Consider the following 13842-nt stretch of genomic DNA (forward strand, 5'->3'; position numbering starts at 1 on the left):
GTCTTGTCGTTTCGGCAGTCGGTTTTGTCATGTCCATACTGGGCGCAGTTCTGACACGGTCTGTGGAATACTGTCTCGTGGGCTGGCTCGACTTTGTAATTACGTCCGGCTATGTTGATTCCACATAGAAGTTGGTCGGCTGTGGTCACGTCTTGTACTATAAGTCGAACCATCTGCGTCGGCTGGTTAGTCTGGGCGGAGGTTATTCTAGAGATGCGCTTGATTCCAGGGAACTTTTCCCGTAGAATCTGCAACAATTCGTCCTCCGGGATCTGGGTGCCGACATTCTTCATGACGACACTGATCTCTCGGTTTCGTGGAAGTCTTTGTCCTTGGTGAGATGGTGTATGGACGATGAAAAGTTGTGCGGACGGTCCAAAAGTTCTGGCCGGTATGGCTTTAACAAATCGTTCCGCCTCGTCAATCGTCGGGAAGGTAAGTGTCGTCGTTCCTGTAGAGTAGGCCCAGTATTGTCTCGGAGTTTCCATGTTTAAGTTGTTCTGTCTTATAAGCTTCTGGATGAACAGTGGGTTATTGTTGTCAGTCGTGTGTCTAGTGATTTTCACAGTCGTTCTGCTCTTGAGTCGTTCACTTGCGGCTGTGGTGTCTCGGTCTGGTGGTGGTGTGGGTGCAAGGGAATTCTGGGGAGCAGGTTGTGGACTGGGCGTGACCTTCTCGGCTGCCGTGGTCGAAACGGCGCTCGCGGTTGGTCGAGTCTTCTTCTTGCGCCGTGACTTGGCGTTCTGCCAGTCTTGGTCTACCTCTCCTTCGGATTCATTTGAACCTTCAGAAGAGGCAGATTCACTCGTGGTGTAAAAGTACGAGTCCTGAATGTGTTGCAGTGGAGGGGTTTCGGGTCTGGTGGGTTCAGAGGAAGGACCTTCTGAGGGCCGGTCGGGTTTCACGGATCGGGATGGTGCAGGAGGATCAGTCGGTAGCGTCCAAGGTCCTTGTAGAGTTGCGGTCGGTGGCGCAATGTAGCGGGCTTTCTTCCCGAATTGCTTTGGGTCGGGTCTCGTAGCTTTCTGTAGTTTGAGTCGTGTCGAGAATGTGAACACTCTCGTTCTTGGTCCAAGTGTCAATGTGTCGGCTCGATGAGGAGGTTGGAGCGTCGCTAGTAAGTCTGGGTCAGCGTCTTCGACCATTACTGATCGGTTCGCTCTTTCAGACGGCCAGTTTTTTAGTTCGGTCCACGGGTCTAGTGTTGTCAATTTAGTCTGTAGCGTAGTGGTCTCATGGGAGTCAGTTGTAGGTTGGTCGAGTGTAGTCCCAGTCGTGGTAGTGTGAGTCTTCTTTTTCTTCTTTCCCTTCTTCGTAGTTGTCGGAACGATGAAAAGTTGCCCGCCGTGATCGTCCGTGACGACTGCTGCGTCAGGTGGTTGTCGCGGCGGTCCGCGCCCGCCGCTGCTGGTGCTCATCTCAAGGCCAAACTGCGATGCTGTGACGCGAAGTTCTCGGAGATGCAGTGGAGCCTCTGTTGTACGTCTCTGTACCTCGTCCGTCGGCAGAATGATGTGATGATGATCTCGACGGCGGGTCATTTTTTGGTTTATATACTAAAACCCGCGGACCAATCACATTACGGAAGGGGCGTGGCTTCTCAACGGGCGAAGACATAAATACCCCTCTTGGGGGCAGCGGGCGCGACTGTATTGCGTCAACTTGGGTTGCGAGGACGAAGGAGTAAGCGATGGCACGTACGAAGCAAACTGCGCGTTAGTCCACGGGAGGCAAGGCTCCACGAAAGCAGCTGGCAACGAAGGCCGCTAGGAAGAGCGCACCGGCTACTGGAGGCGTGAAGAAACCCCATCGATACCGACCTGGTACAGTTGCTCTTCGCGAGATCCGTCGTTACCAGAAGAGCACCGAGCTCCTCATCCGCAAGCTGCCTTTCCAGCGCTTGGTGCGTGAAATCGCTCAGGATTTCAAAACCGACCTCCGTTTCCAGAGCTCAGCCGTAATGGCCTTGCAGGAGGCAAGCGAGGCATACCTCGTCGGTCTCTTCGAGGATACCAACCTTTGCGCCATCCACGCCAAGCGCGTGACCATTATGCCCAAGGATATTCAGCTGGCTAGGCGCATCCGCGGCGAGAGGGCTTGAATTAACAAAGGTACTCCTGCCCGCAAAAAGGCCCTTTTCAGGGCCACTAGTTATTTCTCGGAAGAGCCGGTTGTACCGTACTCCAGGTCTCGTTCCTACTACCCTCAGTTCAAGGTCACCTCAATAATATAAATGGTTTCTCCCTTTCCATTCCTCACCGTATCAGCATTTTCCCACAGCCTGTTTGACAAATATCGCAATGTATCCTATAGGTTAATAAACAATTTTTTAATAGAACGATGGATAACAAAGTTTCTTAGGAAAATTAAAAAAAAATTTCACAGTTCTATAATATTGCACATTATATATATTTACCAAATTAAGGGTTAACGCCGCCGGGACGAGTGATCCTCCGTCCGACCGATCACAAGCGCCAAGGCTCAAAGTGGTCCAGAAAGCAAATCTAGCTGGACTAAAAATGTGACATATTTCCATGAAACTTCGCACTATAGTCACTACTGTATAAGAGGAGAAACTACCCCTTTATAGACGATGCGTTTTGACAAAAATTAGTGACTTGTCTCATATATAATATATTGTTTTAATGAAACTTTACACAGTACTTACATGTAGCTCGTTTATACTATATTGGATACAAAATGTGATTATGATTGTATAAGAGTAGCTACTTGTCTCCTATCTAACATTTTTTACTTTCACGAAACTATAACTGTGACTCATTATTTTCGATAGTACAGACGTGGTCTGCTTAGGAAAGGACAAGCGGAAGACTGTGACCTTTGTGACCTCGGGTGGGTATTACGATAACATTTATAACCGTCACCCTGATAAGCATCCGAGCAGCTTATTTCACAAAAGGAGTTTGAATACAAACAATTCCTTCAATCTACTACGATTATTACAATAACTGATTTCATTAATCTCCTCTCTTCTTTAGCAAAATATAAATTACCTTCAATTGGTCGATTCAGCAAACTTGTTCATAAAACTTATCGCTATTGCGTCACGTTTCGCAATTTTTCTAAAGTAAAAACAAAAACACGAACAAACGCCTACTCCTTTAACCTCATCGCTCTCTTATCTCTAGAATCCCGGGGGGTAGAGAACCTGAATTCTCTGTGGTGTGAAACAAAGCAACCCGCAGGAGCAATGACACGTTCAATTGTCCTAATAATAGAAAAAAAATTACACGTCATTTAGTGTATTCAGAACATTTTTACAGGACCGTGTAGGATATTCACTCTCCTGTCGAATAGTTTCGGCGGCTGGTAGGCGATACGCATTAATTAAAATAATACTTGCGTACCTTGTTCAGGACAGTGACTGTGCTACTTTCTTTCTTTCTTTCTTTCTTTCTTTCTTTCTTTCTTTCTTTCTTTCTTTCTTTCCTTTATTTGTAGCTTATTGATGACACCAGATGCCATAACGGAAATGCCGTGATGGTATGTTTGTTTAATATTCAAAATCAAGTGACAGACGCTATTTGACTTTGCGGTGGAGGGGATAGGGACCTGATCTCGGATGTTCCGAGAGATGCCGGCGCACAGTTGTCCAGAACGCAAAACTATGTAAGAAAATCAACTTCATCATAACCGAAGTTTAAGTAATATCTAGGCTTAAACAAAAGCTAGGCATTGTGCACAACAACATACAAAACATCAATATCAGTAAGAGGTGGGACAAAACATGAGTTTTTTTTTTTTTTTTTTTTTTTTTTTTTTTTTTTTTTTTTTTTTTTTTTTTAAGTCACGCTCTTCAGTTGATTTTTGTTCGTGGGGTCAGTGGCTGTTTTATATTGTTAAACCTTCCCTTATGGAGGTCATAGGACAAGATGTGTACTTTCATTTAATACGCGAAAAGCAATCTATAATACGTTAGCATTCATTTAATTGGCACGTTTACTGAGATTTGTGCAACTAGTTTTTTTTTTTTTTTTTTTTTTTACGACATATTTAACAGGCTGTGCATTACAAGTAAACCTGAGTTAACTTTCAATTCTTCTACCCACACATTAATCAAATATTAAACTCTATACGGCTTAAAATTTAGCTGCTACATCCTGCAAACTTAGATGTTATATTCATCTCTTGGTGGCGCTTTACGAATTCGACAGCAGCCACTTTTCAGAGTCTGGATGAAGGAGCTTAATTTCTCCAAGAAAAATTCAACACTTCTTGAACATATAATGAACAACTAAATTATGGAGTATATCCATGAATCTAGCATTTTGTTACCAACTGCGAAAAATATGGCAGGCTAGTCATCTTTTAGGAGCATAATTTCTATTAAAACATTAAAAATTATCAGAAACACTAATTTTTCCCTAATTCCCTAATTACACGAGCATAATTCGTTTTTGCATAGATGCGTATAAAATTTCATGGAAATATGTTACATAGGGGAGAAATTATTAACTCTGTATAAATGTAGCCTCTAAACACAAGAAGTAGATTCCCATATAAAAACCATTATCTGAATTTATGCTACCTGTAACTATACTGTGTGAAATATAATGTAAATATTTCAGTTAAGATAGAAATTATTAATTTAGTCTATAAAGCACTTCCGATACAACTCTTCACACAATAATAATAATAATAATAATAATAATAATAATAATAATAATAATTATAGTAATAGTAATAATAATAATAATAAGAAGAAGAAGAAGAAGAAGAAGAAGAATACACACTCGCCCGAATACAGAAATGTGAAGGGTCAGCAGGACAGAGTATTTGAGAATCATATCATATCATATCATAATATATATTCCTTACATTCATGTTAACAACCCTTAAATGTGCAAAACTTCATATCTCACACTAGTTTATTAAAAAAGGTCGGACTGTAAAGAAAACAACTATCGCAATTTTCATATTTTAAGATTCCCTGCAGTTTATACAATTTCATTTATACCACTTAGGATGTATTCATTAAGGATATGCTAATTTTTAATGAAACACACACACACACACACACACACACACATCTATTATACTAAACATAAACCCACAAGAGAAAACAATACTTGTATTAACTGTAAACATTTTTCTTCCTTTCTTTATTTTTAGCAGAATCCTCCATTTCACCCTTTATCTCACTAGATGCGCTTCCCGCAGACATTCTTCATTATATGTTTCACACACCACTTCGTAACACTTGCAGCGGTTGACTTTTGTTTTCTTGTCTTTTTCTCTAGGGTATATTGTACATAGTGCTCGGTATCGGTGCTCGTTCACGTGATATTTTACCTTTGTTTTTCTTGCTAACTCCTGCCAATTTTTCTGATATTTCCCGTAGTTGATTGGTCAAGTACTGCGGATTGATTCCCGGTTATAACAAACACACCTACACTACATTCCAATGATTTCTGACTCGTTACTGCACATTTTAGAAACACTGTACGGAAGCACACGCAGTCTCTCGTAAATCAACAGGTTACAACAGAGACTTACACTTGCAAACGCGTGGGGATTTCAGAAAATTTCTTACTATTTCAGTACCTTTAACTGTACAACAGATTTTGTTTTCTCGAAAAAGAAAGGTCAACGTTACTATTGACAAAAGACAGAAACGTACGATTACAATACCTTTATTTTAAACAATCTTAGAGGTGGTCTGGGAATTCCTAAACTCACCACGCGACTACTTAACCCTAGACAGGTAATCATCACTGTACTCATGTTAAAGGTAAGCATTCGTAATTTTTACTACTCACATTTTAATTAACTGAAATCAACTCAATATCACACATTTAACAACTTTTACACTTTTCGTAGCCATTAGTGTTCATTTAATTTTAAGTTTGTCATAAAGTCTTTACGTTCATGTTATTGTCCTATTTACAATTAGTGCAAACAACAGCGCGATGTTCTCTGCAGAACCCCTTTTTGCAAAGTCCACAAAATGTTGTCATCATTCTCCTCTTCTTTGCAGGACATTTATAGCAAACAGTACGTTCACCATCTGGCTGCATTACCTGGCATTGTTGTTGCACAGCAATGTTCAGATGTTCTTCAATTGTTGCCCGCAGAGATCGGTGTAAAGTAGGACGTGCAAAGCGGTGCTGCATCCACGGTTTTGTCAGCTCTTCACACAATTGGAAAATGAATTGTTTTCTTGATATTGTTTTCTGAGTTCTTCTAACTATAAATTATCCATGAATTTATACTTGCAATATTTAGCATGTTGTAAAATATTGCTAGTGGCCAGCGCCTCGTCTTTCTATTGCAGGAAAGATTGTGGCACATTTGACATAGTGTATCTACACCACCTTTAGTCCCATTGTAAATAATAATAATAATAATAATAATAATAATAATAAAGGCTTTACATATAACGTGTTGCTTACTGTTGTCATTGCAGTCCACGTCGGTGGGGGTGGGGGGGTTTCTTTCTCCTCCTCCTTCCTCTAAAAAGAGCAGTTACCAGGGTCTAAGGAAGTGAATGCCCTTTTCTTTCTGGGCTCATCCCTACATTTGTCTTAGCTCCTTAGGGAAAACCACGGAAAACCCTCAGGCTTGCGAATAGACTGAATGAATGAGAGGAGAAACTTTAAAGGTACGTGAAAACACGTCCATGCAAGGGAGTTGGGACTGTGAAAAATTGAATATGTGAAATCCAAGACTGTATTTGCCAGGCGAGCAAAGATGAAGAAGAAGAAAGGCTTACGTATGACGTGTGGCTTACTGTTGTCATTGCAGTCCGCGTCGGCCAGCGGTGGGAGGGGGGGGGGGTCAATATACCTGCACATATCAGTTCAAATTATAAAAACCTCTTAATGCTACTGCGGTACTATTCCATTGCCGAACACAATATGAAGAAATTAGCAGATCCCTGAACTGAACTCTTATTACTCTGAAATTACCGCGCAGTACAATTATAGCTATGACGCATTGCAAGCGTTAGTCACCATATCGATTTGCTAAGCAAATTTAATCCCTTTAGAGCATGTCCCCCCCCCCTCCTCCTCCATATCAGCCAACAACATACTGGATGAAGAAGACTCCTGCAAAAGGGACGAATTAAGATTTAATTTTATTTTAATGATAGACTAACATTGCAAAGTTCCAAAATAATTTTTTGCATTCCTTCATTACACTAGTCGTACAAAATTGCGGTCGTATCTCGTACTATCTATACTAATAATAAATCTGTAGCCGAAATTTTTCTGGTAAGTTTCGATTTTCCAAAAGTAATTGGTCCTAACATATATAATTAACCACCCTGAAACCGAAAATCGCATTTTTGAAATTTTTGTTTGTATGTCTGTCTGTATGTTTGTTACCTTTTCACGCGATAATGGCTGAACCGATTTATATGAAAACTGGAATATAAATTAAGTTTGTTGTAACTTAGATTTTAGGCTATATGGCATTCGAAATACATTATTTAAAAGGGGAGTTATAAGGGGGCCTGAATTAAATAAATCGAAATATCTCGCTTATTATTGATATTTGAGAAAAAATGTTACATAACAGATGTTCCTTTAAAAATGATTTCCGTTAAGTTTTATTTTTTTACAACATTTTGATAGGACTGATATTTAATGAGATAAATGAGTTTTAAAATTAAAATAACGCTATCTAAGACGGTGCAATGAATTAAGAACAAATGACTTCGTCTATAAGGGGCCTTGGACAACAACAATCGAAACAGGGGCCTTGGACATCAACAAACAATCGAAAGCTATTAAACATAGCCTACAGGGAATGTTTCTGTGTTTGTATGAAGTAATATCACAAGCTCGTAAATTAACTGATTTGTATAATTAGTTATTATTTCACCATTGGAAACTGTAGTTTCTCTAGATGGACATAATGCTATAATGTTATTACAGTAACGTCTGAGTAAATCGAGGACAGGTAAGATTAAAATAGCTTCTTATGCACAGAAAATTTGATAGGCTATTTTGTACATTCGTTTTCTGTATTTCTTAAAATAATATTTATGTACACGCATTTTAATCTCAGAGAATTAACGAACAACGAGAGTGTATTGATTTAGTATGCAGTAATAGTACTTTAGCTTGGCAATCCATTATTTTAATAATTCATATTTTAACTATGCTCAATTGAATCGTGTTAAAATACATAAAATATATATGCAATAAATGCAGTGCTAAAAAAAAATTGGGTAATATGCGAAGCAGATTATCTTGCGCTGTTGTAAAAGTTGTTCCCTGGATCAGACGTCCTATTTTAATTATGTAATTACTTTATATTTATTTCTAACAGGTGGAGCGGAGCGAACGGGTACGGCTAGCTAACAATAAGTGAGAACTTACAATACAACAACAACAACAACAACAGCTGATAATCTGAAAGGGAACATAGTAATTTGGGGTGAATTAAAATGCAGCTTCCATTCGTTTAAAATTTCTTTAAATTTTAACTAAATATTAATGTAGATATTACCTCTAAAGGTAAATGGGGGCATGTTTCACAACGCTAACAAATTACAAATTAACAATATACAATTAACAACGGAAATATTACATATGCTTGTTAACTGTGTTTCACAATGCAATCTTATTCACTTGTATGTTTTAACGAACTTTACAAAATCGGCGAAACAAACTTACAAATACGCATAATTGGTTGAACAAAATCGCCAACGACAGTTTACAAAAATCACTAAGGATCAGAGGTAAAGTAGCTGTAATTTTAGAACTATCGATGGACATGTTTATATTTTTTTATATATATTTTATTTAGATTTTGCTACATCGGCGACAACGGAGTTTCGCGGCATGCAATTGGTCGAGCATACCAATGCATTAATTAGCCTACGACTTAACTGACGAAAGTTAGCGCGAAATTCATTCAAATAATTGATAAATAATGGATTTGACCCACGTAGTTATATGCAGTTGATAGAGCAGCTAACATGTCCATCCATTAAAATCAACTTCGCTCTCTGCTGGTCCATCAGTATATTTTATTGTTTCATCCATAACCTCGCCAACATTAGGGAACCCAGCAGGAGGAGCATAAAAATCCTTTGCCCGAGTAAGCACATTCGGTGATCAATAACCCGCCTCGAGTTTTTTCAATCTTGTAACAACATCAACTACCATGTGTGAACTTTTGCACACTGTAATCTTATAAATTCCGTTCTTATCTGCTAACGCAGGGAACTGAGAGCTACTATGCAACCAATGCAGTTCTCGCTTTGAGGTTAGGGCACCACTTTTCCCTTTCAGATGTTGCATGTGATGTCCCATATCTTGTAGGAGAGATTACAGCGAAATGGGATTCGGAACGACTTCAGAATACTGCGTAAGTAATGCCGACATTGCATTATTAAGTGATTGGTTTTCGGTGCAAAGTTTTTCTTCTTTAAGTGCGAGTATTTATTAAATACGTTCCTCGTATATAAGAACTAACGCGGTATTCTGAAGTATAGCGCGGGATTCATTCGAAACCTTTCATTAATATTCGTACAATGATACGAACGTGGCCGGAAAATTCTACGTTAGGCCTAAATGCAAAATCTTCGTCTGAGTCGCTAGAACTACTCAATAACATCACAACTGCTTCAGTGTAATTCTTAATGGTACCCTGTTACTATAAAATTGATTTTATACATATGTGTTTATTTTTTTCATTCACAATTAGAAGCTATTTCAACAGGGCTACTGTAGAAAATGTGCTAACTTCACTAGTAAAGTTTAGTTTACACGTTTGTAAAATTACTCCTTCGTTGTGAAACAAACATATCACTTGTAAAGAGCGCAAAATTTCATTCGTAAAGATTTGATTTCCTTTGTACAGTCCACCTTTACAAACAAAGATTGTGAAACAGAAGTTTACAAACAGAGTTCACAATTTCCAAAGATTGTAAACTTTGTGAAACACCCCACTGGTGAATCAGCACGCCGAGCTCGATCGAAATACAACCAGTTACTATTATTTCCCTATCGTTTTTTGACATTTGATTCCGCGTCCTACCCCTTTCATTCGTTACTAACCAACAACGCCAATAGCAGAAGGTAACGCAAAAACAGTCACCGGTTCCCCGATGCATGGCTTTCTCTCTCAATGTCAACTGAGAGTTAAAAATATTCATTATAATATGCACTTTCCACTCACTCCTCAGAATGTCTTCTTTATTTTTATTTATTTATTTATTTATTTATTTTTAAAGATATGTGAGCTACGTACTGTATGTCTGATGTTTTGCCATCGTACATTCAAATATTTATATTCACTGTACAGTACAGCGAACTGTTTATACTTACTGTACATGCTATAACTACTTCTCCCAACTCCGCTATTGCTATATTTCCTAAACTAAACGCTGATATTGAAATAACGCCTGGTCTGATAATGCAGTCTGTTTAAATTTCTACCGACCAAGTTCTGCCCTTCATCATGGGAAAACAACGAGCTTCTTTAAAGGATACAACTACTAGGACAGAGATATTTTCATTATGGAATTTGTACTACCCACTGAAATGTAGTAACTAATGGGATTTTAATTAGCCATATATGTACAGTATATTACATTCTTTACCTAAAATGTCTCTAACTTCTAGGGAGAGCGCGAGGTACGTTCACAATCCCCTGAATACATATTCCCTTCTTCGAGAAAACGCAGAGAAGTGAACCGTCTCATATGAATATGCTACCAGTCATAAGTTTCAATACGGAGCTGCAAGTACTTAAGAATTATCAATTACTCTACAATTATGCAGCGGCGTCATCATCCAAGCTATAGCTGGAATAGGGAAGGGAACATAATATCCCATAAGTCTTATTAGAACACGCTGGAAATAGTGACGTAAAAAAAAAAATCGCCAACGGCACGTGGTGTTCCCAAGCGGTCACCCATCCAAGTACTGACCACGCCCAATGTTGCTTGACTTCGGTGATCGGACGAGAACCGGTATTTTCAACATGGTATGGCCGTTGCCGATGAAACTGCGTAATCTGTAGGCACTTGAGGACGATGGGATTGGGGTGCACTCGATAAAACCTGCACTCGCTCACACACACACGTAAACTGCCTGCTTAGACTCTGTACCTAAATTACCAAGCTCGTTGGATGTCATTGGGATAGATGATAAATCTATCTATCAACGGCAGTTTGGTTACGTTTCAACGTCACACACTGCTGGATTGACACGGGATTAATAAAACAGCTAGTCGGCATTCTAAGTTAAGCCACAGGTGGATTGTTGTTCAACAGCGGAGCCTCCTTTCAACCACATGGTTGTGGAACTGTAGTCGGATTTTCGACATCATTTTCATGCCATACTACGGAACTTCACACAAACTTCAATTCACTTCTTGCACCGGCGGCTACTACGAATGGACTGAAGCTCGCTACTGACTAGGGGGGGGGGGGACATTTGTCTCTTGATGGATTACGTGACAGATATATAAAGTATCAGTCGTATGTTATGAACCCGAGTTTCAATAAAGATAGATTACCCGTATGTCCACAGATTCTCAGTAGTGGCCTGCGGAAGGATTATGACCGCGGTCGACAAGTTACCTTCTAAGTTGTTTTCCCTCAACAATTAATGCTGCCAAGTGAGTAGGAATGACACCGCGCTCTCATATAAGTCGTACGAAACTATTAAGGAAACGAATTTGCCTCGTGGATCCAAGTCTCCCATGGACTGCCTATAATGTATTATCTATCCTAGAAGTGTTATCGGGGTGATTATTTAAATTTTCACTCGGTGGGAAACGCTGTTGTTCTTCATTCATCTACTCTGTTATGAATAACTTGTGGCCCTTAAAAGGGCCGGTTGCTGATTCCCTAGCAAGCACTCCCGCTTACTTGGAACTAGTGTATTTTGTGACGGCCTTGGTCCCTTCACTGACGGCGTGCTTGGCCAGCTCACCGGGTAGCAGGAGACGGACGGCTGTCTGGATCTCCCGACTGGTGATGGTCGACCGCTTGTTGTAATGCGCGAGCCGCGAAGCTTCCGCGGCGATGCGCTCGAAGATGTCGTTAACGAAGCTGTTCATGATGCTCATAGCCTTTGAACTGATTCCCGTGTCTGGGTGAACTTGTTTCAGAACCTTGTAGATGTAAATGGCGTAGCTCTCCTTCCTCTTGCGCTTCTTCTTCTTATCGCCCTTCGAAATATTCTTCTGGGCCTTGCCGGCCTTCTTGGCAGCCTTTCCGGAAGCTTTGGGGGGCATGGTGCTCGTCTGATGATGAGCCCGACGACGACGACATTTGGACACAGAACATCTGTGCCGTGGACCTGCTTTAGGGATTTTGTATAACCCTTTTCAGGTCTTAGATTTTGTTGTGTTATAGATAGTTTTGCTTGAAGAAGAAAGCACGGGGGAGAGGTTGTTTGGTGTGTGGTTGTCTAGTGCTGCCTTGCTAAGTATTCTTGGTGGTCATTCATCAGACGGGAGACTGTGAGGTGGGGCTGACCGGGTGGTATTGTTTGGAAGAGTACAGAGGTGAAATTTTTATTAATAGCTTTATGTGTGTATTTTATGTTTTTGTGTTGTATATATAGGGTGATGGGTTTGATGTTAGAGATGGTGTATACTGTTCTATTTTGTGTGTTTCGTGGCAGTTGAAATGTTTTGCGTAGAAGTCTACGTTCCAGTGATTCTAATTGAGAAAGTTGAGAGTTAGATACTCTGGAGAACAGCTGGGACGCGTGTAAAAGTGACGGTCGGATAATTGATTTGTAAATTAGAGCTGTTGTATGTGGCCGGCACCCTGGCTTTGCTTGGTTGCCTGCGACGTTGTAGAGGAGTTTGATGGCGTTTGTGATGCGTGATTTGATGTTGATGACGTGACGGTGTAGTTTCAGTTTGTTTGATATGGTGATGCCGAGGTATGTGATGTGGTTGGTGTATGGGATTATGGAGTTTTTGCAGCGGATGGCATAACGATCTCTCATGAGTTTTTTGGGGTAGCGTCTCTTTTTTAGAATCATTGTTTGTGACTTTGCAGGATTGATTCTCATGCGCCACATGTCTAGCCAGACGTTTAGGTTCCGTAGTGTTTCGTTGACATGGCTGTTTGTGTATCTGATGTCGTGGGCTGTGGCTGTGATAATAATGTCGTCAGCAAATTGTCCGATATGTACGCCTTCGCGGGGTGGGATGGGGATGTCAGAAACATATATATTGAAAAGGATTGGGGAGAGTACTGTGCCCTGTGGGACTCCGCCTTCAATTTGGAATGGTTGGGATAGGGAGCTGTTAATTTTTATGTGGGCGGTTCTGTTACGAATAAAATCTGATAGCCAGCGGGTTAGGGGTGGGGGAAGGCCGATGTTGTGTAGCTTATATCGTAGTCCGTCATGCCAAATGGAGTCAAATGCTCTGGTTGTGTCGATTGTCACCACTGTTGATGTCATGTGTCTCTCAAAGCCGGATTCAATTGGTGTCAAGATTTTGAGGATTTGGTCTGGGATTTCTATGCCTTTTCTGAATCCGGCTTGTGTGTCTGGGATGATGTCATTGTCCTCAATGAAATGGTGTAGTCTATTGTTTATGATTCTTTCCATTAGTTTGCAGATGGTCTGGGTCAGGCTGATTGGTCGATAGTTGTTTGCGTCAGTGGCGTCTTTGTTAGGTTTTGGAAACATAAGTATATGTGCGAGCTTCCATCGGGCTGGTAGTGCGCCAATATACAGACTTGCTGTAAACAAGTTAGCGAGGTAGTTTAAGGCTGTGGGAGGATAATTTTTGAAGAGTATATTGTGAATGCTGTCGGGGCCGGCTGCGGTGTTTCGTGTTTTGTGAATGGCATGTTCTATTTCTTGTGTCGTTATGGGCGCTATGATGGGG

At 40.5% G+C, this 13842-nt stretch overlaps 1 non-coding gene across 1 annotated transcript; it reads right to left on the reverse strand.

The window, feature by feature from the left end:
• Positions 1-10860: 10860 nt before the first annotated feature.
• On the reverse strand, positions 10861-10979 carry LOC138706873 (5S ribosomal RNA). The gene has a single exon (XR_011334119.1). It is a non-coding gene; the product is annotated as a 5S ribosomal RNA (ribosomal RNA).
• Between the last annotated feature and the right edge of the window lie 2863 nt (positions 10980-13842).

Source organism: Periplaneta americana, chromosome 9 (assembly GCF_040183065.1).
Source record: "Periplaneta americana isolate PAMFEO1 chromosome 9, P.americana_PAMFEO1_priV1, whole genome shotgun sequence".
NCBI lineage: Eukaryota > Metazoa > Arthropoda > Insecta > Blattodea > Blattidae > Periplaneta > Periplaneta americana.